At 40.2% G+C, this 25,268-nt stretch overlaps 1 protein-coding gene across 9 annotated transcripts in view; it reads left to right on the plus strand.

Annotated features, from left to right (window-relative positions):
• Window positions 1-15,152: 15,152 nt before the first annotated feature.
• TTLL4 (tubulin tyrosine ligase like 4) overlaps window positions 15,153-25,268 on the plus strand; it is a 33,808-nt gene continuing 23,692 nt past the window's right edge. For 5 of the 9 annotated variants that reach the window (XM_079135209.1, XM_079135210.1, XM_079135208.1 and 2 more), the window contains exon 1: window positions 15,154-15,397. The gene's annotated coding sequence lies outside the window, so the exon portion shown is untranslated. Of the gene's footprint in view, window positions 15,398-25,268 lie in introns of all 9 variants that reach the window. The other 4 variants (XR_013763030.1, XM_079135213.1, XM_079135214.1 and 1 more) reach the window with 1 other exon arrangement.

Consider the following 25,268-nt stretch of genomic DNA (forward strand, 5'->3'; position numbering starts at 1 on the left):
CAGGTATTTTAAAACAAATCCTGGGCAACCTAATGTTACTCATAAATATATACTTAGGTATATGTCTAAAAGATCAGGACTTTTGTTTTTAACAAAACCACAGTACTAAACCATACTTGACAGAAAAGAACTTGCTTAATACTAATATCTGATTTTTTTATTTATTCCTTGACTTATAGTTTGTTCAAATGCAGATCTAAACAAGGTCTACTCATTGTGTTTAGTTGACTTGCTTGCAAGACTTAATATAAAACAGTTCCCTCTACGTTTTATTGAAGGAACTGGATCATTTACTGGCAGAATTTCCCACATTACAGTTGACTGATAATATATTGGGATGTCACCTATTCTGTTCCAGTATTGAAACAGCCTGAATTTCTGAGGGGCCTCTCTGAAGTTAACTCCCTCATTTAGCTAGTAGAAACTGAGGGATTGCTTCCCATGGCCTGACAGGCTCCAAGGGAGCTGAATATGGAGAATGTCCCTCCCCAGGCCTGTTTAGCACAGGCTAACTAAATCTGCATATGTACATTCCCTGTCTTTGGTCTCACTTCCCTGTCTCTTCTTTAAAAGCTTTGCTCACTTCAGAGATTTCAAAGATGGGACTTTTGAAACAGTTTCATCTATATTCCTTCAAAGCTGGTTTTTTTTTCTTTTTTAAGAAAGTGTTTTTTTAAAAATATTTTTTAGTTGTTGATGGACCTTTATTAATTTATATGTGGTGCTGAGAATGGAACCAGTGCCTCACACCACACAAGCGCTCTACAATGAACCACAACTCCAGCCCCCAAAGCTGCCTTTTTTTCCTACCAATCTGACTGAAGCTCTGGAGCACAAGGGCTTTTAGCCTAACCTTACCCTAGCCCCTAGGACCGTATTGACATTGCCAAGTAACAGTTTAATTTTCTTTTTCTTTTTTTTTTAATATTTTGTTGTTTTATTTGTGGGTGGACACAATACCTTTATCTTACTTTTATGTGGTGCTGAGGCTCAAACCCAGGGCCTCACGCATGCTAAGCGAGGGCTCTACCACTGAGCCACTTAATTTTCTTTAAACATGAAAATATATTGGGGGGGGGGCAGTAGCACATGTCTGTAATCCGACTTGGGAGGCTGAGGCAGGGTGATCACAAGATTGAGGCCAGCATCAGCAACTCAGTGAGACCTTGTTTCAAAATAAAAACTAAAAGGGCTGGGGGTATAACTCAGTGGTAGAGCACCCCTGGGCTCAATCCCCAGTACTGGGGGTAGGGGGGAGAGGAATTCTATTGGATGAATCTTGAATATTGAATGTAGATAGATGATGAAGTTAGAAGCACTTTTCATTTTGAAAATTCCCTTACTTAGATCTGCAGTATCTATTCCTTGATAAGGAACTAGGCAATCACTAAATCATCTCTGATTTAGGCAAATATAGTATTTTAAAATTTGTATATTCTTAAAAGATAAGTTAGAGGGAATTATGAAATAATTAATTTTTTAAAATAATTCATTAACTACTAGCTTGAAAAATGTTTTCTGGCACATAATTTTTTTTTTTTTTTTTTGGTACTAGAGGTTGAACCCAGGGGTGCGTTTTTACTGACTTACATTTCTAGTCCTTTTTAATTTTGAGACAGGTTGCTGAGTGCCTTGCTAAGTTGCTGAGGCTGGTGTTGAATTTGTAATCTTATTGCCTCAGCTTCCCAAGTCACTGAAATTATAGCATGCACCACCATGGTTCCCTGGTTCATAAAAAAAATTGATATTGAGAAATTAAATTTGTACCAAAACTCTTTAGGCTATTGCATAAAGCCTTAGTTGATGATCATTTTTATAAGCATTGCAAGAAAACATGTTGAACATCTTTGGGAGCAAGCACATGATAGAAGATTAGAAAACTATCAATAATTTTGTATCTAGTAATTACTGCTAAGTGCTAAGAGGGTTTGGGGCAAATAGTCTGAGTAGCATCTGGAATTTAGAGAACATCTGGAAGGCTGGGTATTTGTGCCTGTGTTTGGTTTTATGTGTATGAGTGCATATATGTTTTAGCTTTTTAGGGGAGGGAGGAGGCTTAAAGTGCTCAAACATAAAGCAGAATGGCATAATGAACCCCTCAGTCTTGATCGCACAGATTCAGCTATCATGAACATTTGCCAAATTGGTTTGTTCTATGCATTTCTTTTTTAAAGTTATCTTTGGTGTAGTTAAAAAATTTCTATTTAAGGGTTAAGGATGTAGCTCAGTGGTAGAGTGCTTGCCTACCACATGAAACGCTCTGGTTCCATTCCTCATACAACCAAAAAGTTTTGTTTTTTAAATATTTTTTAGTCGTAGATGGGAACAATATCTTTATTTATTTATTTTTACGTGGGACTGAGGATCGAACCCAGTGCCTTGCATGTTCTAGGCTACAGCTCCAGCTCACACCAAAAGTTTATTTAAAAATTCTATTTCAAGTACCTTAAAATAAAAAAATATTAAAAATAGTACAAAGAACAACCATGTACCTTTTGCCCAGATTCAGTGGTTGTTAGCACTTTGTCATATTTAATTTTATATTTTTCTGAAGTATTTAGAGTTAACTGTAAACACCATGACCCTTTGCCTTTATGTGTGAACTTCCAAAAATCAAGGATATTTCCTTATGTAAACATAGTATAATTTTTTAAAAATAGGAAATTTAATTTTTTTTTTTTTTTTTTTTTTGCTGTGCCAGGGATGGAACCCAGGGCTTCGTGCTTACAAGGCAAGCACTCTACTGACTGAGCTATCTCCCCAGCCTAGAAATTTAATATTGATGTACCATTATTAACTAATCTACAGTCCACATTCAAATATTTTTTAAAATTTATTTTTATTGTAAACAAATGGGATACATGTTGTTTCAGTTTGTACATGGAGTAACAGCATACCATTTGCATATTCATATAATTACATAGAGTAATGATGTTTGATTCATTCCGTTACTTTTTTCCTTCCCCTCCCACCCCTCCCACCTCTCTTTTCCCTCTATATAGTCCCTCCTTCCTCCATTCTTGTCCCCCTCCCACCCCCCCATTAAGTGTCATCATCCGCTTATCAGTGAGATCATTCCTCTTTTGGATTTTTGAGATTGGCTTATCTCACTTAACATGATATTCTCCAGTTTCATCCATTTGCCTGCAAATGCCATAATTTTATTATTCTTTATAGCTGAGTAATATTCCCTTGTATATATACACCACAGTTTCTTTATCCACTCATCAATTGAAGGGCATCTAGGTTGGTTCCATAGTCTGGCTATTGTGAATTGAGCAGCTATGAACATTGATGTCGCTGTATCTCTGTAGTATGCTGATTTTAAGTCCTTTGGGTATAGGCCAAGGAGTGGGATAGCTGGGTCAAATGGTAGGTCCATTCCAAGTTTTCTAAGAAATTTCCACACTGCTTTCTAATTTGCAGTCCCCACATTCTCTCCAACACCTATTGTTGCTTGTATTCTTGACAATCGCCATTCTAATTGGGGTGAGATGGAATCTTAGTGTAGTTTTGATTTGTATTTCTCTTATAACTAAAGATATTGAACATTTTTTCATATATCTGTCGATTGCTTGTACATCTTCTTCTGTGAAGTGTCTGTTCATTTCCTTAGCCCATTTGTTGATTGGGTTATTTGTATTCTTGGTGTGGAGTTTTTTGAGTTCTTTATATATTCTGGAAATTAGTGCTCTATCTGAAGTATGAGTGGCAAAGATATTCTCCCACTCTGTAGGCTCTCTCTTCGCATTGCTGATAGTTTCCTTTGCTGAGAGAAAGCTATTTAGTTTGAATCTATCCCAGTTATTGATTCTTGCTTTTATTTCTTGTGCTATGGGAGTCCTGTTAAGGAAGTCTGATCCTAAGCCAACAAGGTGAAGATTTGGACCTACTTTTTCTTCTATAAGATGCAGGGTCTCTGGTCTGATTTCAAGGTCCTTGATCCATTGTGAGTTGAGTTTTGTGCAGGGTGAGAGATAGGGGTTTAGTTTCATTCTGTTGCATATGGATTTCCAGTTTTCCCAGCACCATTTGTTGAAGAGCCTATCTTTTCTCCATTGCATATTTTTGGCCCCTTTGTCTAGTATGAGAAAATTGTATTTATTTGGGTTTGTGTCCATGTCCTCTATTCTGTACCATTGATCTACCTGTCTATTTTGGTGCCAGTACCATGCTGTTTTTGTTACTATTGCTTTGTAGTATAGTTGAAGTTCTGGTATTGCGATACCCCCTGCTTCATTCTTCCTGCTAAAGATTGCTTTAGCTATTCTTTATTATTCTTATTCTTCCAGATGAATTTCATGATTGCTTGCTCTATTCCTGTGAGGTACGTCATTGGGATTTTAATTGGAATTGCATTGAATCTGTATAGCACTTTTGGTAGTATGGCCATTTTGACAATATTAATTCTGCCTATCCAAGAACATGGGAGATCTTTCCATCTTCTAAGGTCTTCCTTAATTTCATTCTTCAGTGTTTTGTAGTTTTCATTGTAGAGATCTTTTACCTCTTTGGTTAGATTGATACCCAAGTATTTTATTTTTTTTGAGGCTATTGCAAATGGAGTTGTTTTCCTCATTTCCCTTTCAGCTGTTTCATTGCTTGCGTATAAAAATGCTGTAGATTTATGTGTGTTGATTTTATAGCCTGCTATTTTGCTGAATTCATTGATGAGGTCTAGAAGTTTTCTGGAGGAGGTTTTTGGATCCTCTAAATATAGAATCATGTCATCCGCAAATAGTGACAGCTTAAGTTCCTCTTTTCCTATTCGTATCCCTTTAATTTCTTTAGTCTGCCTAATTGCTCTGGCTAGAGTTTCGAGGACAGTGTTGAATAGAAGTGGTGAAAGAGGACATCCCTGTCTTGTTCCCGTTTTTAAAGGGAATGGTTTCAGTTTTTCTCCATTAAGAATGATGTTGGCCATGGGCTTAGCATAAATAGCCTTTACAATGTTCAGGTATGTTCCTACTATCCCTATTTTTTCTAGTGTTTTCAGCATGAAGGGGTGTTGTATTTTATCAAATGCTTTTTCTGCGTCAATTGAAATAACCATATGATTCTTATCCTTAAGTCTATTGACATGATGGATTACGTTTATTGATTTACGAATGTTGAACCATCCTTGCATTCCAGGAATGAACCCCACTTGATCGTGGTGCACAATTTTCTTAATATGTTTTTGGATACGGTTTGCCAATATTTTGTTAAGGATCTTTGCATCTATATTCATCAAGGATATTGGTCTAAAATTTTCTTTCCTTGATGTGTCTTTTCCTGGTTTGGGTATGAGGGTGATATTAGCTTCATAGAATGAGTTCGGTAGGGTACCCTCCTTTTCTATTTCCTGGAATACTTTGAGAAGTATTGGAATGAGTTCTTCTTTGAAGGTCTTGTAGAACTCGGCTGAGAATCCGTCTGGTCCTGGGCTTTTCTTGGATGGTAGATTTTTAATGGCTTCTTCTATTTCATTGCTTGATATTGATCTGTTTAAATCGTGTATGTCCTCCTGGTTCAGTTTGGGAGGAGCATATGTCTTTAGAAATTTGTCAATGTCTTCGGTACTTTCTATTTTGTTGGAATACAGATTTTCAAAATAGCTTCTCATTATGTTCTGTATCTCAGTGGTGTCTGTCATGATATTTCCTTTTGCATCATGTATTTTAGTAATTTGAATCTTCTCTCTCCTTCTCTTTGTTAGTGTGGCTAAGGGTTTATCTATTTTGTTTACTTTCTCAAAGAACCAACTTTTTGTTATGTCAATTTTTTGAATAGTTTCTTTTGTTTCAATTTCATTGATTTCAGCTCTGATTTTAATTATTTCCTGTCTTCTACTACTTTTGCTGTTATTCTGTTCTTCTTTTTCTAGGGCTTTGAGCTGTAATGTTAGGTCATTTAATTGTTGACTTTTCATTCTTTTCTGGAATGCGCTCCATGCAATGAATTTTCCTCTTAGTACCACTTTCATAGTGTCCCAGAGATTTTGATATGTTGTATCATCATTCTCATTGACCTCTAAGAATTTTTTAATCTCCTCCCTGATGTTTTTTGTTATCCATGTTTCATTCAATAGCATATTATTTAGTCTCCATGTGTTGGAGTAATTTCCTTTTTTTATTTTGTCATTGATTTCTACTCTCAGTCCATTATGATCTGATAGAACACAAGGCAGTATCTCTATTTTTTTGCATTTCCTAAGGGCTGCTTTGTGGCATAACTTATGGTCTATTTTCGAGAAGATTCCATGTGCTGCTGAGAAGAAAATGTATCCACTCATTGATGGATGGAATATTCTATATATGTCTATTAAGTCTAGGTTATTGATTGTGTTATTGAGTTCTATGATTTCTTTGGTTGGATTTTGTTTGGAAGATCTATCTAGTGGTGATAGCGGTGTGTTAAAGTCGTCCAGAATTATTGTGTTGTGGGCTATGTGATTCTTGAAATTGAGAAGGATTTATTTGATGTACAGGGATGCACCATTGTTTGGGGCATAAATATTTACTATCGTTATGTCTTCCTGATTTATGGTTCCCTTAAGCAGTATGAAATGTCCTTCTTTATCCCTTCTGACTAACTTTGGCTTGAAGTCCACTTTATCTGATATAAGGATGGAAACCCCCACTTTTTTACTGAGTCCATGTGCATGGTAGGTTTTTTCCCATCCTTTCACCTTTAGTCTGTGGATGTCTTTTTCTATGAGATGAGTCTCTTGCAGGCAGCATATTGTTGGGTCTTTCTTTTTAATCCATTCTGCCAATCTATGTCTTTCAATTGATTGAATTGATTGAATTTAGGCCATTAATGTTCAGGGTTATTATTGAGAAATGATTTGTATTCCCAGTCATTTGGCTTATTTTTGGTTTTTAAGTCGGCTTGGTTTCTCCTTTGAGTGGTTTTTCTCTAGGGTAGTTCCTCCCTTTGCTGACCTCCATTGTTGTTTTTCATTTCCTTCTCATGGAATATTTTGTTGAGAACATTCTGTAGTGCAGACTTTCTATTTGTAAATTCTTTTAACTTTTGTTGATCATGGAAGGATTTTATTTCATCTTCTGAAGGTTAGTTTTGCTGGTATAGGATTCTTGGTTGGCAACCATGTTCTTTCAGAGCTTGAAATATGTTGGTCCAGGCCCTTCTAGCTTTTAGAGTCTGGGTTGAGAAGTCGGCTGTTATCCGTATTGGTCTCCCCCTATATGTAATCTGATGCTTTTCTCTCGCAGCCTTCAAAATCCTATCTTTATTTTGAATATTAGACATTTTCATTATAATGTGCCTTGGTGTGGATCTGTTGTGATTCTGTGCATTTGGTGTTCTGTAAGCCTCTCGTATTTGATTTTCCATTTCATTATTCAGGTTTGGGAAATTTTCTGATATTATTTCATTGAATAGGTTGTTCATTCCTTTGGTTTGTATCTCTGTGCCTTCCTCAATCCCAATAATTCTTAAATTTGGTCTTTTCATGATGTCCCATAGTTCTTGGAGATTCTGTTCATGATTTCTTACCATCTTCTCTGTTTGGGCGACTTTATATTCAAGATTAAATATTTTGTCTTCATTGTCTGAGGTTCTATCTTCCAAGTGGTCTAGTCTGTTGGTGATGCTTATCATTCAGTTTTTTATTTGGTTTATTGTCTCCTTCATTTCAAGGATTTCCATTTGGTTTTTTTTTTTTTTTTTTTTTTTTTTTTTTTTTTTTGAGAATCTCTATCTCTTTGTTGAAATGATCTTTTGTTTCCTGCACGTGCTCCTTCAGCTTATTGGTATTATCATTCATTGCCTGCATTTGCTCTCTTATCTCATCCTTTGCTTGCGAATCATCTTAATCATGTATAATCTGAAGTCCTTTTCTGACATTTCTTCTAACATACTGTCATTGGATTCTATTACTATAGAATCTAGATTTGTTTGGATCATTTTCTTCCCTTGTTTTTTCATGTTGTTCATGTATCTTCCCGTCTAGCAGTGCAGATCTGGGGTATTGCAGATTTCCCCCTATAGGCTTATAGTGGCCCTATAGGTTTCCAAAACCCTTTCTTTAAGGGGAGATCAATATTAGCAGTGCCCAAATCAGACACTATGCAATCCTAGACCAAATAGCCCCTATGGGGACAATAACAAAATTGTCATAATAAACAAAATGAGTTCAAATGTTATCTTCGGTAAAACAAACAGGTTTGCAATAAGGTCTGCAGTTTCTAATGGAGGACAAAGAGATGCAGAGGGATGTAGAATATGGCTGTTATTGGGATAAGAAAAGAATATACAGAAGTTCTAGAAAATAGAAAGGGTGAGAGTGTAATCAAAAGAAATCGGATGTTAGCATGCAAATAAGGGAGAAAGAGACTCTGAGGGAACAGGCAAACAAAAGGAAAAGAAAGCAAGAAACGTAAAGAAATAACAACTTAAATTTTTTTTTAAAAAGGAGAAGAAAGAAAATCTACTGCATAACAGTCATATACTTATGAAACCTCCCAGTGTTCAGTAGCCTGATGCATGAGAGGTACCTGACAATGAGCTTCAAGCCTCCAGCAGGCATCTCAGGATGGAATTTGCCCCACCCGAAGATCGGAGCTACGGCTTCCAGGATTATCCAAGATGGCTGCTCGGGCTTCCAAATGTGTTGGCAGTTGGGGAGCTGCAGCTCAGGGTTGGACGTGGTCAGCTGGAGGTCCTGGAGACAGGATGCAGTTGGTCCGGCAGGGGTCCTGGAGGTTGGGTGTGTTGGTGTAGTTGTGGGATCTTGGAGGCCGGGTGCAATCAGTCGGTCTGGGTTCCTGGTGATAGGGTGCAGTCAGTTGGTCTGGGGGTCCTGGCGGCAGGGAGCAGTCAGTTGATGTGAGGGCCCCAGAGGCAGGGAGTGATCGGTCAGGCTGAGGGTCCTGGAGACGGGGCTCAGTCAGTCCAGCCAGGGGTCCTATAGGACCTGGCAGTTGTCTCAAAATGGCAGCAGCCACGTGTAATCAAACCTGCAGGTACTGTAACAGTGAACTTCCAGGCAACAGCAGGCAGCTGGTTCTCCACTGGCGGTCTGCAGTCAGTCTGCTGGCAGCTGTCGGTATGATCGGGAGGTGAACCTCAAGCATTGGTTGATGGATAGGAGTAAGGCAGGCGATGGACAGGCGAGAGGCAGGCAAATGGCGGTTGATAGACGCCTGACAGTGAGCAATCTGCTCTCAAAAAAGACGTCGATGTGCTGGCAGATTGCAGGTGATCACAGCAGACAAATGGGGTAAAGAGCAGGGGATCGATAAGCAGCAAAAACTGCCTCACCGAGAAACAGATATCCTCTGCTTGAATCTGGCATTATGGAGCGACAAGGAAAGCAGCCTCCCTCTAGTCCGCCAGGAATTATTCAAATAATGTCTTTTCTGTAGTGCTAGGGGTTGAACTCAGGGCCTTGTGTCACATGCTAGGCAAGTGCTCTACTATCAAGCTACACTCCCAGCACTTATATTTACTTGCCTACTTAGGCTCTTCTTATCTGAAACAGATTCTCAGATTTTCTTTGTTTTTGATGACCTTAACAGTTTTGAGGAGTACCCATTAGGTGTTTATAGGATACTACTGAGTTGTAATTTGTCTGAGGTTTTTCTCATGATTAGACTAGTGTTGTGGATTTTAGGAGGAAGATCAACAGTGTTTTTTTTTTTGTTGTTGTTGTTGGTTTTTAGTTTTTTTTTTTTTGATACAAGAGTTTTACTATGCTTCCCAGGTTTCCAGGCTAGTTTCAAACTTGTGGGTTCAAGCAGTCCTCCTGCCTCAACCTCCTGAATAGCTGGGACTATAGGTATGTATCACATGCCCATCTTAAAGTGTCACTTTTATCATATCCAGGGTGCATACTATCAGCATGATTCATAACTTGATGTCGATCTAGATCAACTGACTGAGGTGCTGGTCAGATTTCTCCACTGTAAAGTCACTTGTCTTGCCTCCTCAGTAGGCACAGCCCACACCTGAGGAGTGGGGAGTTATGCTCTCCCTCCTTTAGGGGGAGTGTCTACACAACTTCTTGGGAAAGCTTCAGTACAGAGATCTGTCTCTTCTACTGTATTTATTAATGTATTCAACTATTTATTCCAAGGACTCATGGATATTTTAACTTTGGTTATAAATTATTACTACTTTATTTTATTTTCTTGCTCAAATTATTCCAACTTTGGCTATTGGAAACTCTCATATTAAGCTACTGTGGCATACTCCTGCCAATGTGTGAGTGTGAGAGCACAAGTTGTGTGTGTATGTGTGTGAGAGAGAGAGAGAGAGAGAGAGAGAGAGAGAGAGAGAGAGACTTCTTTTTTTTCCCCATAATTGAGATTTTATTGACTGTTGAGAATCAGTACACAGACATTTCACTTTGTACACAATTTTTAACACATGTACTGGAAATCTAAAAAGCCTTATACTGAAAAAGTGATTCTTTTTCAGTTATTCCAGTGACTTTCCAGCTTCTAATTTGGAGGTGAATTTTTCTTAATAGACTATCAAGTACCCGTATCTCTGAATATTGTTGTTACTTAAGTCCCACTAATTCAAAACTTATGTCATACACACTACATACTCAGATTTTCTTTCACAGCTCATTAAAAAAAATAATAGGAAAACTAGACTTCCTCAACCAAAGATGTTACAGAATATACACAATTCTGACAGCAATCATTCAGTAGTGGTATTCTTTAGGAAACAATTCTACTAAAAAATACAGGATTAGAAGTAATTTAAAATATTCAAGACATTAAATGCAAGACTGTGATTCCAAACTTCCATTTAATATGCTTTGTATTGTAGGATATAAAACTAACCCCCACCTATGGAATGTTAAGCTGACACCCAAGGCAGTCCAAACCTCCCATGAGTCAATATCCCACTGTTGACCCCAAGATAAACAGCCAGCAAATTATTTCCCTTCTGAAAAAAAAAATTTTTTTACACTTAAATGGAATGAGGTGGGATTCCCTCCTTTTAAAAAAGGTCTCTAGAGCTACTAAAAAATTTGCATTTACAAAATAGTTGAGCCAGGCAGGGATGGTGCAAGTCTGTAATCCCAGTGGCTCAAGGTTGAGGCAGGAGAATCAAAGCCAGTCTCAGATACTTAGCAAGGCCCTAAGCAACTCAGTGAGATCCTGTCTAAATCAAATACAAAAAAGGGCTGGAGATGTGGCACAGATGTGGCACAGGGGATTAAGCACCCCTGGGTTCAATCCCCAGTACAAACAAAGCAGAGCAAAACAGTTGATAAAAACATTCCTCTGGGTTGTACAAGAAGGGATAGTGGACCACTGATAAGACATGGTGCATGATTAATCAGAGTTGGCTTCTTTCTCTTCTGCTTCATTGAGGGTGGACTCTCCTCGTTTTTCTTTCATTTCTCCGTTTATTGCAGGTAAATAGTTCTTGGTTAGCCACTTCAGCCTGTTTTCCCTTTGCTCCCCTTTTCCCTTTTGTTTGAACTTTTTGTCCAAAGATTTATCCTTGTCCGCCGCCTTCCTGGGCTTGGCAGGAGCAGGCTTAGCCCCCAACCTGGAGAACCTCCTGGGCTCCTCCTCCGCTGCGATTCTGCCTAGTTGACCTTCCTCTCCCGCATCCGGGTGGCGTGCAGGGCGCGTGCGGGAGCCTTCTGAATCTGAGCGGTCTGGCCAGTGCCGCTGCCCCAGCCACCCCAGCTACTGCGACCCGCTAATACTTCCTTTCTATTACAAGATATTTTCCTGCCCCAGTCCTATAATTATTATTTTCTCCAAGGAGCCTTGGTTCTTTTTATGGACAAAGGTATTACAAAATAAGACCTAGATGTTAGGTCTGCTGTAGTGTTTTAAAGCAAAAACAGACCCTGGCATTATGTCACTTAAACTTTAAAAACGTTTATGAATCTCTGAAATATATGGTTATTTTCTACATAAGCAAAATGTCAGAATACTTCTTTTAATATAAGAAATTACCACAAATTGGATGACTTAAAATAACTAAATTGTAGCAATGTAGCCAGGTGCAGTGGTACAGGTCTATAATACTAGTAACTCAGAAGGTTGAGGCAGGAGGATGGAAGTTTGACGCCAGTCTCAGCAATTTAGCAAGACCCTGTACCAAAACAAAAAGAACTGGGATGTAGCTCAGTGATAAAGTGCCCCTGGGTTCAATGCCCAGTACCGAAACCAAGTAAAACAATGAAAATGTACTCCCTCAGGGTCCTGGGGTCTCCATGTCTGAAATTAGACAATAATCAGATCCCAATCCCCTCAGGAGGCTCTAGAGGAGAATCTATACCTGGCCTTTTCCATCTTCTGGTGGCTTGAGATTCCTTGGCTTGGGTCCACATCACTACAATCTGCCTTCAGAAATCACATTGCCTCCTCTTTTCTGTCTTCTCTCTGTCAAATCTCCTGCCTCTTTTTTTCTTTTTCTTTTTCTTTTTTTTTTTTTGTACTGGGAATTGAACCCAGGGACGTTTTACCACTGAGCCACATCCCTTGCTCTTTTTATATTTTATTCTGAGACACAGTCTCACTAAATTGCTTAGGGCCTTGCTAAATTTCTGAGACTGGCCCAACTTGTGATCCTTCTGCTTCAGTCTCCTGAGCCACTGGGATCAGGGGTGTGCATCATCATGCTTGGCCTGCTTCACTCTTAGAAGGACACTTGTCATTATTGGATTTGGGGTCCACCCAGATAACCTAGGATAACCCCTTCCTCTCAAAATCCTTAATCTCATCTTCTGCCATAGAGATAATTTTGACTCTTTTATCATATAAAGTAATAGATACAGATTTCTGGAATTAGGATATGAATATGTATTTTGGAGGCCGCCATTCAGCTCATTGCAATAACAGAATTAATAGTGGTTCTTTTTATGTATTTATTTTTTAGATGGGGGCTAGCTATATTGCCCACACTGGCTCCAGTTTCTGGGTTGAACAGATTCTCCTGCTTCAGCCTTTGAAGTAGCTGTATTTCTTTCTGAAAATACCATTAATTATTAATATTTGGAACAGGATAGATTTTTTGTTCAATCTATCACTTGGGAATACTTCTAATTTCTCTCTATTGTACTATATTAAGCCGCAATTTTCTTCCAATTATCTCATTTTATGTATACAAATAGTAGCTTAACATCATCTATGTTCTTAATATCCCCACACCAAATTCAGATTTCTCTCTTGTCTTGAAAATGGTTTTTTAGTTTGTTTGAATCAGGATTCAAACAATGTGTACTCATTGTATTTGATTATCACCCCCCTCTCTTTTTTGGTACTGGGGATCTAATCCAGGGGACTTTACTACTAAGTCACCTTTCCCCCGTTTTAAGGAGGCAAGGTCTCCCTAAATTGCCCAAGTTGGTTTCTTACTTGTGACCCCCCCCACTCAGCCTCCAGAGTCCCTGAGATTATAGATGTGTGCCATCACATCCAACTTGATTATATCTCTTAAATCTCATAATCTAAATCATCCCTTCCCCACTATTTTTTTGTTTGTTTTTTTGGTAGTATTGGGGATTGAGCATTATACAATTGAGCTACATCCCCAGCCCCCCACCCCTTTAAAATTTTTTATTTGTATATTTTTCAGTACTTGGATTGAGCCCCAGGGTGCTCAACCACGGAGTCACATCCCCAGTATTTTTTAAATTTTTTATTTTGAGACAGGGTCTCCCTACACGAATATGCCTAGGACCCTGCTAAATTGCTGAGTCTGGCTTCAATTTGCAATCCTCCTGACTCAGTCTCCCAAACTGCTGCGATTGCAGGGTGTGCCATCACATTTGAATTTTATTTTGAGTCAGGGTCTAACTAAATTGCCCAGGCTGGTTTTGAACTTGAGATCCTCCTGCCTCAGTCTCTCAAGTAGCTGGAATTTCAGGGTGTACCACTACACTGGATCCATCTCTCCTCCTTTGATGAAGAAAGTAGAGGTTGTTCATCCTGTACATTGGCCCAAATTCTGTGTATTTGTCTGATCGCTTTCTTGTAGTGTTAGTCAACTGTCTCTATTTCTTGAAAATTGGAAGTTAGAGCCAAAGCTTGATTAGATTCAGTTTTGGCCTTTTTTTTTTTTTTTTTTAAATCCCAGATATATACTGTACTTCATAAATATTGCTGTGTAGTCGATGTGGTGGTGCACACCTGTAATCCCAGCGGCTCAGGAAGCCGAGGCAGGAGGATTGCAAATTAGAAGTCAGCCTCAGCAATTTAGAGAGGCCCTGAGCAGATTAGTGAGACCCTGTCTCAAAATAATAAAAAGGGCTGAGGATGTGGCTAAGTGACTTAGCGCTGCTGGGTTCAATATGTATCTTGCTGTGTAATTAAATTGCAACACACCAGGTGACACAATGTGTAACTGTTCTGTTCCATGATCTAAGATTGATTGGTATATACAGATGATGGCAGACATCCTTCTGGTATAAAATCCCTTCACCAATCCCTTCACTAATAGTTTAATAGCCATCCATGACTTTCTAAATTAATTATTGAGCATCTTGCTCCGGTCCAGATTGTTTTCGACAAGGTAATTTCATCATCGATTGACCTCTTTATTTCTGTAGCTGATTGTTTAGAAAACGTCCTTTCTAAAAGAAAAGATGTAACTCAGTGATAGAGTGCTTGCACAGCATGTGTAAGGCCCTGGGTTCAATCTCCAGCATAGAGGTGGCGGGGGGGGGGGGGGGGGGGGGGGGGCAGGGAACTTAAGGGAATTCTTTTACCCTTCAGATCTCTTTAGCTCTTCAAATTCATCAGATCTTGGGACATCAGAGACAGAGGACAATGATCTGTTTTCCTAGGGAGATAATGAAGGGAGTTAGTATTTCCTAAAGTTCACAGTCGAAGCTCATGAAACAAGGGGTTATAGTTTTGTCCTGCTGTGCAGGTTGGGTTTAGGGGAAGATGAACCGGAGGGAAGCAGATTGGAACAGGCAATCTCCCCTTTGCTGAGCTCAAATTGAAAGGCTTTTAGTGGAAATTCTTTGATAGACCCTGGGCCCTTTGATTTCAGAAGAGCGAAATGAGGCACGTCCACAGGGTTAAGTGGAGTCACCGTAGAAAGGTGAAGTACTGGATTCCCAGAAAGGAGCCTTTACGTCTGGACTACCTCTCCCAGAATTCCGCTCGCCGGAAGGGACTGCGCGTGCGCAAGGCCGGTGCCCGCCCTTCCCCACAGGCCTCCGAAGGCCCGAGATTCAGCGCGCTGGCTCCTCGTCCGCCCACGCCCGCCCCTTCCAGGCCCTCGGTCTGTCCGCTGGGGGCGCGCGCAGTGCGTGGCAGGCGGCAGCGGCGTCGGTAGCTGAGTGCGCGGGTCGCGTGGCGGTGCGTGGTTGCTAGGGGCGCCTGAGGTCGCCCGCTCGCCCAGCAGGCGGAGGGAGGAAGCATCGCGGAGCCGACGCGGAGCCGGGCAAGCCTGGGTTCTCTGGGTGAGTGTGACTGCGGAGCCGGGGACCGACCCCAGACTCTCCGCCGGCCCGTCGCTCTCGCCCCTCCTTTACCCGAGTCCTCCAACGTGGGTCCCCAGCCCTCCGGCCTCGCCCGCCCCAGTCCCGCTTCCGGCTCACCTCCTTTCCATCCTTCCATTGGAGAGGGGGCCGCGGCCTTCTCCCCGGCCTCGTTGGAGTCTGTCTCCGCGCGGCCACGCTGGTGAACTTGGTTGGCTTTGGCTCTGGGTGGCCGAACCCTATAGCATCCCCTGGGTCCTGGTCCCCGTGCCGCCTCTTTCCCGCCGCGCCGCGGTTTAAATTCCCCTTGTCTAGGTGGGAGCCTAAGCTATTCCCAGGCTTCAGGGCCGAGTTTAACGTGGGTAGCTACTTTAAAACTCTGTAGAGTCTAGCAGATTCTGAGATCTGTGGAACTTTTCATTTTTCCATCTATTTCTCCTCTTAGTTTATAACCAACTTTTAAACATCGACAAATATTTACTGAGCCAGGCCACTGTGAAAAGTAACCGAGAGACCATAGTAGCAAACAAGACAAACGTGTTTCCACGGAACTTAATAGTGTAGGGGAGATTTTTAATCAGGTAAACAAGCATTTTCCATACTGTGGTGTGGGCTGTGATAGAATAGAAGAGAAACATTTAAACTAGACTTGCTTGGAAAGGTACATTATCCCTGTTCCCCCTGGTCTTCGTATTCCCATTCTGGATCTAGGAAATGTTTAATCCGTCCTCTATTGGGTCATTTTAGATACTACAAATCACTTTTTCCTTAATTTAAGCACCTGTTGATTCAGCCAATCATCAGGCATCTGGTGGAGCCTTTGGGATACTGATACATCCCATTCTTTCACTTGGAATAAGTACAGAGGCCCCATTATCATAAAAACTACCCCGTTTGCACCCAGGAAGTTACCAGTTACTTACGGATTGGACAAAACCTATCCTTGAAAAGTTATCAAGTGTTTTCTGGGAATAAAAAGATGTGAGGATATTTCAGATAACAAATTGGCTTAGAAAGATTCAGCAAGACTTGAAAAAAGCACAAACCTGAATCAGTTTGACAGACCTGAACAGTTTGTTGGGAGCCATCCTGGGACAAATAGGAAGAGGGAAGTTAACAGGAGTTAGATCACAAAAGGCCTTGGATATTTTGCTGGATTAGAACTGTGTTCTCCAGAGCAGTAGTTTTCAAACTGGGTCATCAGGGACGAAGACTTCTGAGGGATATTACTGCATGTATAGCTTTAGATGAATACATTCCCAGACTTGCAGCTTTCAAATGAACTTTTCTTAACTTCCCTTAAATGGGGAGGAGGGAGCATGTTCTTCACACTTCCTATATTTTATCCTCCTCAGATGCCAGGTTAGGAATACTTTGGGAATGTTGATTTCAGGAAAGCCTTCTTTAGTGATTGTCTCCCAAACCCAGATGGCTTCCTGCCTTTGCCTGTCTAGTACACATTGCTGTTCAAATGAAACTTGTTGCTTGTTGGCATGTTCTGCATTCAAAAGAGTACAACAGTTATATGTAACTGGAATGTGTTAAGAGATCTTGGGTTTTTAAAGCTACATTTGATAAAACTTGCAAGAAACAAAATTTTAGATTTCTCTTAGTTTAGAGTGCTACTCAACAAGATAGTAAAAACCTATTTTATCAAATCAAATGATAAAATCTCTATTCTGATTACAATTCTTGAACTAGGGATGCTGCTTAGTGGTAGAGCACTTGCCTAGCATGCATGAGGCACTAGGTTTGATCTCCAGCACTTAAAAAAAAAAAAATCACAATTCTTAACATTTATTTTTATAAAATGTTTAACGTTTGCCATCTCCTCCTAACGAAAAAATAAACTTTAAATTTGTGATGAAAAATTTTAAGATGTCAGTGCTGGGGATGTAGCCCAGTAGTAGCATGCATAGGCCCTGGGTCTGATACCTGGCACCAAAAAAAATTTTTTTTTATTTTAAAACTTTAATTTCAAATTTTCTGGTATGGGGGATTGAACCCAGGGACACTTAACCACTGAGTCACATCCCCAGTCTTTTTTTTTTTTTTTTTTTTTTTTTTTGAGACAGGGTCTTGGTAAGTTGCTTAGGGCCTCACTAAATTGCTGAGTCTGACTTTGAACTTGTAATACTCCTGCCTCAGTCTCCCAAGCCACTGAGAGTACAGGTGTGCTCCGCCTCATGTGACTTTTTTTTCCGTTAGATGTCAACCTGAAGAATACATGGTTTAAAAAAGTATTTTGGTGCTATATGAGTAAAATCATTTGACAGCTGTGTTCCAGGAAAAACATGAAAAGATAATAGCAGGGAAATAACATCAGATTTGTGTCTGAGGTTCTATAGTGCCAGGGTGTGGGTTGACTAGGAAGGATTTTAGACTGGAGCCAATGAGAAACTTATTATAGTGATTGAGGCTGGAGATAATGAGGGTTGCTATAGTAGGAATGGAGAGGGTTTAGGGAGATGTTAAATCTGTTAGAATTGACAAAACCTGGTAACAGTAGATGCAGGGGGAGTGGGACAACGAGTGATGTGGAACGATCTAAGTTTCTGACTTTAGTGGCCACATTGGTGGTGGTGCTAGAAGAACTGTTAAGAGGAGGAGCAGCTTTGTGAGGAAAGATGAAGGAGTTACATTTTAGATCTGCTGAATTGAAGTCCTGTAACACATCTAGATAGAAAGGCCCAGGAAGTTTGGGTGATAGAGTTGAGAATGTAGAACTGGTCGGAGTCCTGGGATGGAAGAGGTTGTTGTGGGAGAATAATTGCAACTGTCATTGTTGAGTGTTTCCTATGTGCCAGGCAAAGTGACAGGACTGAGCTCAGGGGAAAACCAACATTGAAAGGATGGGCGAAGGAAGAGGAGACAGAAAGCAAGCTGAACACAACAATGAATATGTGAGTGGAAGCTGTCACTTGGTGAAAAATTAGATGAAACCTTAACTTCAGGATCTCTTTGATACTCACGACCTGGATTTGAGTTTAGCATTTCTTTATATGACCTTGGAATTGTCTGATCACAGTCTGCCTGGATTTTAGTATGGGACCATGTATCTTGGTCTGCCAGTGAAGTGCAGAGAGGTTTTTTTAATGTTCTAAACTTCTCACTCTCTCTTCTGGCAGAACTGGGAACAAATACTGACAGTGCTAATTAATTTCTCTTGGACCCCCAAATACAAGGACTTTGTACTTCAGAACCCTGATGGATGTCCAGCAGGCAGTGCTGCTCCAGACCAGCAGTTCCCAGGTCTTTTCAACTCAAAACTCTTTCCAAACAGCTTTTTTAAATTTTCTGTGTGTATTTATTTATTTTAGTGTGGGATATATATTTCAACTTTGTGTGTCGGAGTTGTACTGGTACTGGGAATTAAACCCAGGAGCACTTTAACTGTTGAGCTACATCCCCAGCTCCTTTTATTTCTCATTTATTTTAAGACAGGGTCTTGCCGAGTTGCCCAAATTCAAACTTGCAGTCCTCCTGCCTTGGCCTCCCAAGTGCTGGGATTATAGGATTGTGTTGCTGAGCCTGGTTTATAGCTCAATATTTATCATATTAGAAACTTAAGTATTAATTCATTTGGAAATAATAAATCCATTATTAGTAAGCCCACTATTAACATAAGTAGAATTTTTTAACACAAGTTCTGGTTAACCCAAGTGTGTGTGGTGGGGTGTACTGGGGATTAAACCTAGGGGTGTTATACCACTGAGTTACATCCCCAGTCTTTTTTATTTTTTATTTTGAGACAGAGTCTTACTAAATTGCTGAGGTTGGCCTGGCCTTACACTTGTGATCCTCCTGCCTCTTGAATCTCTGGGATTATAGGTGTGTGCCACCACATCCAGCTTATAAGTCACATTTTAAAAATGAAAAATGCTATTGTTTTAAAAAGATTAATAAGCGGAGTGGTGTTTTGGCAGTTCTGTTTAATGTCAAGCCTAATAGAAGACAACTAGATTTTCATTTCTATTTCTGCATTCACTTTGTTGTGACATGTAGTTTGGTTGAATTCTGTGGAAAATCCAACCTCACAGAGATAGTGCTGGAAAATGGAGAAGTATTTCAAGAGCTTTGTGGGGAATTCTGGATATTCTTTGATATTACACAAAACAAGGGCTGATTTTGTAAAGCTTAGTTGCAGCATGTAATCTGAAATGTTATCAATGAATTTTTTATACGTTGTCACATTAAAATCTATCCGTCTTGGACTAAGGCTGTAGCTCGGTGGAAGAGCGTTTGCCTAGCATGTGTAGGGCACTGGGTTTGATCCTTAGCACTGCATAAAAATAAATAAAAGATAAAGGCAGGTTGTCCATGCACGACTACAAAACAAAAGAAAAAAAAATCTACCCATCTCTCACTTTGGATCTTATACCCACACATGACTTTGTAACACCATGTGGTAGATAGTTGGATGATACTGGTTGAGTAATGTAGATCTTCCAAATGTTAACACATTTTGTTATACAGTATCAAAAAATCATTTCATAATCACCACAGTGGCTTCAGAAAAGCAGTGCAGTACCAGGGAACTGTCAAGCTCCTAGTTGCAGATACAGTTCTGCCAAAATTCTAATTTTCTCTTGGAACCTCATATTTTATCATTGGCAACAAATACTGTCAGCTGTTTTCCTTGAAGTGACAGGCTTACTTTGTTTCATTTTCCAGAAAGTGTCTGACAAATTCTAAAGTCTGAAGAACTGTCACTTATGTCATTCATTCTTTCAAGTAAACATGGTGTCCCACAGAAAAATCTTGCAATTCATATAATCACACAGTGCTTTATTAGAAAGAGCCTTCATCCCCTGTATGCATCGTGTGTGTTGTATGTGCGTTCTCTCTCTCTCCCCCTTTTGCAATGCTGTAAATGGGACCCAGGTCCTCACACATGTGGTCTACCCTTGAGTCTCCAATGCCCCTACCTCTCATTTTATCATACAGAATATTAGAGGCATACTTAAGGGTTGAGATTCAATATGATTTTGACATTGTCATCAGGCAAAACTGACATTCTTTCACTGTGTGGCAAAGAAGTATATAAGAGTGATGGGTTGAACTTGGCATTGTCCTGATTCATGCTAAGGTGCCGCTGTTTTACTCATTATTGGTTTAACAAAAGCACTGCTCTAAGATCAGCACAGAAAAAGAAAAAATGTATATTCTGTCTTAATTCTGATGCGAAAATAGTTTTGACCCAGCAGAATCTCTGAGTCTCAGTGTCCTCTGAGGGTCTGTGAACCAGGCTTTTAGTGCTGCCACTACAGTGTTCACCTGAGGAGGAAGGCGTTTCCTTTCACAGCTGATAAAGATCAAGGCTTCAGGAGAGCTGGTTGCCAAACTCTACATAAAACCTTTTCAGTAGTAGATTTACCTCCTTCTGCTCTAGCTGCTGTAACCTATATCTTTTCCTCAGTTTTGCATTACTGAACTGTGTTCTGCCAAAGCTTCCTGTGACTTCATATATCTTTACTTGTGATACTGGCACTCCTCCTTATGTCTTGGAAACTGATCTTCCTCAGTATGGCTTTAAGTTGCTCATTCAATTTGCTTTAGGGAGACATAGTTTGGAATTTATCTTATAAGAGAAAATGGGTCTGATTCCTACACTTCTCCCTTGTCAGTTTGGTACCAGGTGAGTCATTTATATCTTCTAACAACAATTGAGTAGTTGGAGTAATGTCATCAGAGATCTTGTGGATTGCATACTCCTAACCATTTCTGATGTCCTGAGTTCCCCTAGTGATGAGGGAAAACACCTAGATGAAGGAGGAAAAGAAAACCGCAGATCCCAAGTGCCATATCCCTGGTGCAGTCTAGGAGAATGATTTAATCAGTGGGTAATGAATAATTGCTTTTTGTAGAAATAGAAACCTGTCCAAGAAGATCTGGGCCTGTTCCTTAGAGACTTGATGGTTTGAGACAACAGCAATAGATTCTCTGGCATAGGCCACTAATCCTTCATGCCTGCTTGAGGAAACTTGAGACAAAATTACCACAGAGATTGGACTGAACTGGACAGGCAGTTTCTGAATATTGTGGATGATCAGTTCTTCAGATGCTTTTAGAAGGGGAGAATCTGGAGTCTGGGACTTTGGTGGGGATGCTATTGCAGCAGTCCTGTCCTTGACAATAGTGTCTTGGTACTGGGCTAGAAAGGAATGTTTGAGGTCATTTTGTTTGACTTGTAGAAAACTCTGCAATTCTTTACCTCTATTCTTATCCCTTTAGCCAATTTTTTATTGGTGTTTTATTTTTAACAGCTTTGTGGACATATGATTGACATTGAACATGTTCATCACCTCCAAGTCAGTTTTTAAACTTTGTTCTGGGAAACCTAGTGCCCCATGAAATTGTTGGGGGAGGAGACTTGGGTAGTTACTGTTGAGTGGTAGACCAAACTGGGGCAGTACTCATTCCACACCACTTCTACCAGAATAGTTCTGCATTTGTCTCTTGTAGATACATACGATTTCTTGCAAAAAACATCATGGCATTTATATGGCATTACCACATGGAAGGAGTTTTGGCAGAGTATCAAATGGATAGAATATACAACAGGTACTCATAGAGAAGGTGGGACTTGAGCCAGGTCAGGAAAAGGTAGATAAAATAGGTAAGGAGTCAGAAGGAAGAGACTTCATTAGTAAAGCTCTGTAGATAGGCATTTGAAAGGTTTATTTAGGAGTTTAGTGTAAGCACAGTTCATATGACAGAGTTCAAGATGGGAAGAAATGGAAATAAGCCTAAAAATATATGTTATATAGACTAAGGGGTCTTACAACTCAAATTTAAGAAATCTGGATTTTTTTTAAATTGACAATCACAACAGTTTATTTGAAATGTTTGTTAAACATATAGATTCCGAGCTGCACTCCAGAACAACTGAATCATCACTGAAGGTTAGGCTCAGGTCTGTATCTCAGGTTATTCTGATGCAGGTAGTTGGTGGACCACCGTGATGTGTAGTGAGGGTTCATGGGCAGTTTTTGAAAAGGGAATGAGCTGATCAAGCAGTATTTGAGCAAAATTATTCCGGAGATTTTCTGCAGGATGAACTTAGGAAGGGCAGACCCTGGAGGCCCAAACTTCTGTTTGGATGCTGTTGCAGCAAGTCTGCATCTGGAGTGGTGGTGGAAATAATAAAAAGAAGAAAAATGGTATGAAGACAGACTCTCATGTTTCATGAGTGGTTTGACTTTGGTGAAATCAAGGAGAGGGTTCTCCCATCCACTCCCACCCCAGAAATGGGGTTAGAACCCAGGGATGCTTTATCACTGAGCTACACTCCCAACCCCTTTTTATTTTCTTTTATTTTGAAACAAGGTCTTGCTAAGTTGCCCAGGCTAGCCTTGAACTTGTGAGCCTCCTGCTTCAGCCTCCGGAGTAGTGAGAATTACAGGTGTGTGCCACCGTGCCCAGGTGGGGAAATAAGAGAAAGGAAGAAGTCAGAAATACTTAAGTTTTCCTCTTAGGTTACTAGGAAACCGAAGTTTCCACTGAAGGGAAGTGGAAGGTCAGGAGTAGAGAGCCAGTTGGATAATGCTAGATGGAAGTGATTGGACATGAATTTGGATTAGGTGAAGCAGGCAGTTGGTGATGTAGACATGAAGCTTGAGAGTGATCTGGTCTGCAGTGATTTTCCTCCTGCTGGTAATATTTGAAATTGTGAGGACAGATAGGTTTGATGTGAGAGGAACTGTAGAGAATTTTGGAGGGTTCCATGGAAGAAGAAAGACACTAACTCTAGAAGGAGTTGGGCGTAGCTGTGACAGAGTTAATGTGCCAAGTAAATAAGTAGCAACGAGGAGATGGAGGTAAGGGGCACACATTTAATATGAAGAGGTCAATCTGACTTTGCTGGTGTGATATGTTGTAATAAAAAAATTGATGTTTGGCCTCTGCCCTTGTTTTTTGGCACACAGTTCCTAATATCATTTAATCTTTTAAGTGATGAGTGTCTTTTTGTGTGCTAGTTAGACGACCCTGGCTTCCGGAAAGCCTTTGCATAGGAGGCTGGTTGCCAGGGGAACCAATCATGTGATTAGACAGCTGGAACTTTCAGTCCCACCCCCAGTCTGGGGAGGGGTGTGGAGCTGAAGTCGAGTTGATCTCCAGTGGTCATTGATTTAATCAGTTGTGCCTATATAAAGAAACCTTCCTAAAACCTACAAAGGGCAGGGTTTAGAGAGCTTCCAGATTGCTGAAACTTGGAAGTATGTGGAGGGGGTGCGGAGGGAAAAAGTTTCCTTCAGTTCTGTAAGCTACTCTAGCATATTCTTCATGACCAAGGACAGGCTTGTGGGAACCCGAATTTTTAGTTGATTTGTCAGAAGCATGGATCACCACCTGAGACTTACTACAATCTTGAATGTAAGGTGGAATTAAGTCCTTAACCTTTGGGATCTCAGCTATCTTAAGGTAGATAGTGTCAGAGTTGTATTGAACTAAAGGACACTCAGCTGGTGGCCACCAGAGAACTCCTTGGTATGTGTCCCCCACATAGCCCTTTTGATGACCAGAGGTGAAGTCTTCTGTGCTGTGTTGTGAATTAGCACATTAAAGCTTAGCTGGTCATAATTGTTGTAGATGCATTTGTTTATTTAGTACATATTTAATGTGACTTGATTACATTTCTATTGCTGGACATACACTGTATAAATAAAGTCCCTGTTCTCAAAGAGTTGTCATTCTGGAAGATAGGCAAATAACAAAGAAATGCATGAGTAATTGAATTTTTCATTTTATAATATACTAAATAGGTTATTAGGTGCTTCATTTACGTAACTCAGATATTAAAATATTAGAAAAGGTATACAAAGGGAAGTCTCTAATCTCAGTGTTTCCAACCCTGTTGGTAATCTTTTGTAAAGAATCAGTTCTTTACCCTTTTATTGTATTTTTAGGCAAGTATAAGGAAGTATTAAAATATAACACGTTTAGATAGTAGTGGAATGAAATGGAATAAAACAAGGTAGTACAATAGGGAACGATTGTGGGTGGGACAATATTAGATAGTGTTGACAGGGAGGCCTCTTTAGCTCAATACTGAATGAGGGGACTGAACTGGCCATTCAGGGATCTGATCGTTTCAGGAGCAACAAAGATGCAGCAGTGGGAACATGCCTGGTGAGGAGAGTGGCTCTGGATAAGGTCAGACAGACAGTCAAGAGTCAGGTCACTTACGCCTTGGAGCGTCAGACGGCTTTAAGCTATGTTTAAGAAGAGCACTGTGGCCACTGCCTCGAAAACAGATTATGAGGAGGAGGAAGAATAGAAGCAAAGGAACCAGCAGGTGAGAGGTGATGGTGGCTTGACTGAGCTAATGACTATGGGAATGGGGAAGAACAGACCAATTTAGAGACCTGTATTTGAAGCTCGAAAGACCTGTTGATGGATTGAGTGGAAGTGAAGATCTGCTGAGGTTAGGGAGAAGTCCTTATTACTGCAGGCCTGTTGGGAATTTCTGTTACTTGGGTGCCTGTTCCAGGGCCTGGATTTTTTTTTTTTATTCAAGTCTTTTTGTGTGTGTGTGCAATTGCAGCTTATTTCCTGCCCCTAGCTCTAAAAGATTAATTGGGCAAAGGAGGAATATGATTGATTCATTAGTGTTCTTGCCGTGACCCCTGGCACAGCTTTGCTAAAATCTGACATTCCTGTCTAATTTAAGGAGATTAAAAGATAATGTGTTCCCTCCTTGAATAACGGTTACAGAAGCTCTTGAACTTCCCAGTTTCCTCGCTTCTATCTCTTTAGTCCTGAGTCGTTATCCCAGCCTCTTGGGTTACTGTTTCTTTGCTTGCTGCTGACGGCACCTGTTTTTCTATTAAGGGCAAGACAAGGACTTGGG

Source organism: Sciurus vulgaris, assembly GCF_902686455.1.
Source record: "Sciurus vulgaris genome assembly, chromosome: 3".
Taxonomy (NCBI): Eukaryota; Metazoa; Chordata; class Mammalia; order Rodentia; family Sciuridae; genus Sciurus; species Sciurus vulgaris.